Here is a 6,000-nt window from a genome sequence, read left to right as displayed (position 1 = left end):
TTTAAAACCCACACTGCCATCAGTTATTACTGAGTTGTGTGCAATCAATTGATTTACTTGTAGTTGATGAATGGAGATGCATGATCAAAACCAGTGTCAAGGGGAATTTAGGGGGTATGAAGCATCTCAAGCTTTAAGTGTTTTTTCAATGCTATATTTATTTAAGGAAAATTGCATTAATATTTTGTCATGTAGACATTTATTGTACTGTAATTGTGACATAAACATCATTTTTGGGGCCAGTGAAGGCCTATTTGAAGAATTATGATCTTCACTTGAGAATGCGGATCCACATTATTAGTAGTTCCTTTAGAAGGATGTAGTAACACTCGAGTCATTACTATTGGGTTACTGTTACCTTATATGTGACCCTGGACGACAAAACCAGTCACATGGGTAATTTTTTTGAAATTGAGATGTATACATCATCTGAAAGCCGAATAAATAAGCTTTCCATTGATGTGTGGTTTGTTATGATAGGACAATATTTGAAAATCTGGAATCTGAGGGAGCAAAAAAATCTAAACATTGAGAAAATCTCCTTTAAAGTTGTGCATTTATGTTCACGATTGTGCTGCATTCACTCACAAAAATACATGTTTTATATATTTACGGTAGGAAATTTACTAAATATCCTCAAGGAACATGATCTTTGCTTAATATCCTAATGATTTTTGGCATAAAAGAGAAATATATTATTTTGACCCATACAATGTATTGGTGGCTATTGCCACAGATATACCCGTGCGACTCCAGACTGATTTTGTGGTCCAGGCAGGGTCACATATTATACATTATGCATTATTAATATTAATTATGAACCTGTATAGTTCTTATTAGTCTTCAGAGAGGTATGAAAAACTGTAACTTTACTGAGCTAACAGTGAACTACCACATTCAACTGAGCGCTATTACTCACTAATTCGTTAGGCTAATCAGAGTTTCTTGTTAGTTAATAGTTACAATGTTAATAGCGCGTTACACATTTGTCCCTCTGTATTTATTCATTAATGAAGGAACAGTAGCCTATTATAAAGTGTGTAACACATTATTTTACAGTGTCTTTGTTAGGCTATATGTTACATTTATCTGAGACTCTACAGCGATCTGTCAGACACATTAAAGGGCCACAAAACGGTATTTAGGCCTATTATTTAAATTTCTTTTAAAAAATTGCCAAATTTGAAAGACAAGACTTTGTTTAATATCAAAAGTAACCGAAAAGTAACCTGGTCTGTCCTGTCTGTCAGCGTGTTGTCAGTGTCCTCTCTTCTCCGCGATGTATTTTTCACTGCGTGAGAACATGGTGTGTGTGTGTGTGTGTGCGGCGCTTGTCGGACATACTGTAGCGACAGTAACTAAGGGGGGCGGGTCTTTGCCAACGGTCAACATGCAACTCAGAGCCATTGAAAAACATGCAACTAACCCTCTACCAAATCCTAAGTAGGCTACACGTTGTTTTTAGCTACTTAAATATATCACACTGCAACAAAATAAAGTGTAACCCTAAAGTGTTGTTCAATTTCAATTTCAAGCAGCTTTACATTCCTCAGGATCTTTAGGCTATAGACGCACACACTGTATAGACCCAGTGTGTGATGATGTTCCTGCATTGAGTATTTATAGCTGTGCAGAGTGTGTCCTGGTGTCGTGTCCCAATGAGCCTCTGGATCTGTTACAGACAAGGGAACTAAATATAGTCCGGGCCGGACGGCAACATGTAAATCTCACATCGAGAATCTCCAGTTGTGATTGTCCTTCGCTCGGCTGGGAACTAATCCCAATGATTCACGTCTGCGCAACAAGGGTGAGTCGTGTGTATAGTGCAGTGTGTGTGTGAATGAATGCCAGATTTCCTTTCATTCATGATCGTATCAGTAATGCAACAATCTGGACGTTTAAATGAAAAAAGGCTTTTGCTGATGGCCTAAAACTTTTTTAAAAGGTTAAGATTTCCTTGAATGTTAGGCCTGCTTGTAGAGAGGTCAAATGCAACAAGAGTTTCAACAATAACTTAAAATCTAGTTAAAAATACACTTGCTAAGTTCTTAGAAATGTAGCCTACTCTTTGTATTCATGTTGGCTTTGAACATGACTTTGAAAAGATCAAACTTTAATGACTGTAAAATAGTTTAAAGTAAAAAATAATTACTGAAGAATTGTTTTTAGACAATTTAGATTAAAGTCTTTAAAAAATATTTTTTTACACCTACAATGCATATCTCTATGCATAGATTTTTAAATATAATTTCCAATGTGAAAAGTTGTGTGTATGTATATGTATATATATTTATTTATTTATTTATTTATATATATATCAGGGATTAATAACCCGTAATTATCATTACGTTTTTGGAAAGTTTTGGGAAATAATTTTACAACCTAAACTAACATTATCATACAAAAGGTCAGATGAGCTGATATTTTAAGAGAACTACTGACCTTTATAAACAGTAATGTTGTAAAGTCATGGTCTGCATGAGTACTCTCGTGATATTATTATTATTTTTTTTTTTTTTTTGTATGTCGATCACACCAACAACAACAAAGAAATAATGATAAAGGTCAATATTGTCACAACTTAATACATTTTCAAGACTTTAATTTTAAAAAAAATCTAAATGTATTTTAATACAAAAATGTAAATGGTCATCATAGAAGATGGGTATTGAAGTCACTGTATCTGCAATGTAAATTGTAATAAATTAATAGACAGAACCAAAAAAAGCTTATTTCCAGCTGGGCCCCAATAATTCAGCTAAACTGAACAGCCAATCAGAGTGATCTCTCTCACTGACGCTTCAACACGAGCCCCTTTCACACGGAGATCCCGGATTTGGAGGCCAAGATGGCGGCGGTGTAGGTGGTAGTGTATTTTTGCTCTTCAGGGAAACAAAGGTGAAGTGGTGATATAACCTATTAATTGAACTGGTGATAACGTGAAAAATTAAGTGAAAAAAGTCATATGAGTCTGTTTTGACTTCTTTATGCATGGGAAAAAGAGGCAAGAAGAAAGTGAAACAAGTTTGGCTTGACACCATGTCTTCCAACGCATCTGACGCAGTTGATCAGTTTGAGAATTCAGCATCGAGTGGTGCTAGTTTTAAACTACAGAAAGATACCGAATCGCAGTGGTTTGACACATGTCCAAATTTTGAGAATGAGGTTGTTGTTGCTTCCCTCTCGGATACTCCTCAGAAACCAGCTGCAAAAAAAACTAAACGTGCAGAATCTAGTGGAAACGGAAATGAGGATGTCTTGGCGGCTATTCTTCAGCTTGATTCAAAATTAGAAAAAGCTGTAGGAAACTTTTCCTTCTTCTAAACAAATACCAGGAGACGTTTGGATCACGTTCAAGCAGAAGTTCTTCTTTATTGCGCGTGGCTGCAATTCTTTCAAACAGTCTAGACCTAACGGTCTTCCAACATCATTCTAACTCTAATACAGTATTGCATTGTAGTTATATACATTCCCAGGGGGAGGAGTCTTCTTATCCAGCAAAAACCGGTATGGCAGGTTCTCTAGATTGCTCTAGAGAACCCGAGCCAATCAGTTATTGTATTGCTAATCCAATCATCCTGACTTGATTGCTCAAACCTTAACATTATCATAGAGACAAAGGCACCGCTGTACCTTGAGCAAATGGCTCTGAAAGTAATTTGCAGAACTAAAGGTGAGAGAATTCAATGATTTGACTCATTTACAAGTCTGGCCGGAATCTACTGCTGGAAACTCAATAATCATCAGTTAAACCTAAAATGAAATAGATTCTTAAAATTTGTTATCCTTCAGTCCCCCGTTTGAGAGTTCTTTAAAACTCTCACATAATATACAAATTTAAACACTTAAAAGTTCATTCTTGTAACTGGTGTAAATTACAGGCACATATAACTTATTCTGTGTAGTTCTTCTGTAGAAGAACATGCGGACACAGAAACAAACATGCAATTAGGGTTCGTGAACCTTTCAGTCATCTGGTGGAATTTTGCTGAAAGATCAAGAATGTCTTGTTGGATTTTGTTCAAGTTCTCTGTTGGATCCATTAAACCTGTGAGATGGGATTAAAGCTCCAAAAGTTCTGCACAAGTCAGTCCTGGAAAGCAGCCATGTTCTTTGTTTGTGGCAGAAGCTGAAGTTGCGTGTGCCATGCAACGTTCTTTCCAGCAAACAAGGCGTTCTTGACATATTCATTAGCTCTAAGAATATGTTGTTTCTGGAGTCTACACTTTGCGCGATGTCCATGATGGTTAGTAGTGTGACAATCTTGATCATGTTCGATGGATGACTGAAGGTTCCACTGTTGACATACGGAACGTATGTGAGTCTCTGCGTTGTGTATTTTTTTCTTTTTCTTTGTGATAGTTGGCTCAGCAGTGGATCGAGTCGTTTTGTGGAAGGTTGTGGCTTCATACACAGGTGAGGAGGTCAATGCATATGGGTCTCGGGACAGTCATCCAGTGGTATCTGCACAGAGGAAGAAAGAAAACAAAAGAGAAAAACGGCAACAGAGCAGTATTCGTTGTAAAGACTGGTTGTATCCTCTGTTCCATCTGAGTCTGCTATTTGTTGTTCCTTCTTTCCCTAATACTTAATTCATGAGACACCTATATGAACCAGTGAGGTAAGGATGGACTAAGGGAGGGGAAGGCCTAAGAGGGAATCTTCACCCTGGGTTGGCCCCCGAAGCCTGTTGCGTTCAGTTCTTCCCAGGGCACCTCACTTGTCCGTGTGTCCTATCCTATCCCTGTAGATGGGGGAACAGTGTGACATGTTCATTTACAAGTTTTCCCTTCCCTGACACAATACTTCAGCTGCTGTAATCAACATCACTCGATGTGGTCTGTACCACTTAGGTTCTAACGGCTTGTTTCTTGAGCTGAACCATCAACAAAACAACTATTTTCAAACAAAATTTTCTATGGGAGTTTCTTTTACTTCCCTCGTAGGTGTGTATGTAAACGTAACACAATTGTGAGTCATTTCTCCTTCATCCTCTAACACAACTTCAGTCATTGCAGACATCATACATGAGGATGGGTTCGTAACTGGTGCACGCTGTAATACAATATTCGGAGCTGTGAGGGTCGTTAACCAATTTCTTTTGCTTGATTCATTAGTACCTTCATGAGGGCTTTTTACATTTACAGTCTGACCTAACACCATTACTGATGAAGCCTGTGCTGTAACTTAACATTTTAGGCTGTGAGTTTACTTAATCAGTGTCCCCCAAAGGAAAACTGTGACAGTCACTTTCCTTTTTGTGCTATTAAACAAAAACAAGTCTTTCATCTTTGTGGTAAGTTACTGGGGAAATTAAGCACTCACAGCCCAAATGGCTAACACCTCAACAAGTTGCCCCACGAGTTTAATGACGAGGGGAGCGGCTGCTTCAGAGTAGCAAACAGACTGAGTAAAAGCTGAGCAATATTGGTTACGTCTCTAAAATTCTTTTTGTTTTTTCTACATTCTTTCCCAAAATGTCCGTGCTTGCCACAGTAAGAACAAGTGGCTTCTCTAGGACTTTTGCGTTTCTTTGGCTTCTCTGAGTTGAACTTAACAGTAACTGCTGCAATTCTTACTCTCTCTCTGACATCAGAGTCTCTTTCCCAAGTGACTAAACTGTCCAGGTTGTCTTCCAGGGTTCTACTGGACCATGTTAATTCTAAGTAAGGCAATGCATTTTTATGTTCTGACAGAAGACCCTGAAACCATGTGCGAACTAGGGGACCATTATCACCTAGCACCTTCTCTGACGTGTCTGCAATTCCGCTGTAAGCTGCAGCGGACTGACAGAACCTTTCTGTGTACTCACAAACAGATTCACCCTTCTTCTGTACACAATTAGTGAGCTTTGACCAGTCCATGTGTGGTCCAACAATGTTCTTTAGAATTTTCAAGACACCTTCTCTCAACTCATCTTTACTGGCATGTAGCAGTTCAGAAGTAACAGCAGATTCAAAACTGTTGAATTCAGATTCAGTTAAAATTTGTGACATCAAC

The 6,000-nt window shown here is 38.0% G+C and overlaps 1 protein-coding gene across 1 annotated transcript in view; it reads left to right on the top strand.

Moving 5' to 3' along the window:
• Nucleotides 1–1,544: 1,544 nt before the first annotated feature.
• The window catches only part of bcl2l16 (BCL2 like 16), a 23,610-nt gene continuing 19,154 nt past the window's right edge, over nt 1,545–6,000 (top strand). The window contains exon 1 of the mRNA XM_079638388.1: nt 1,545–1,807. The gene's annotated coding sequence lies outside the window, so the exon portion shown is untranslated. The remainder of the gene's footprint in view (nt 1,808–6,000) is intronic.

The sequence above is a fragment of the Phoxinus phoxinus genome (assembly GCF_949152265.1).
Source record: "Phoxinus phoxinus genome assembly, chromosome: 15".
Classification (NCBI taxonomy): Eukaryota; Metazoa; Chordata; class Actinopteri; order Cypriniformes; family Leuciscidae; genus Phoxinus; species Phoxinus phoxinus.
The sequence above is the reverse complement of the archived record's forward strand: the minus strand, read 5'-3'. Positions and strand labels throughout refer to the sequence as shown.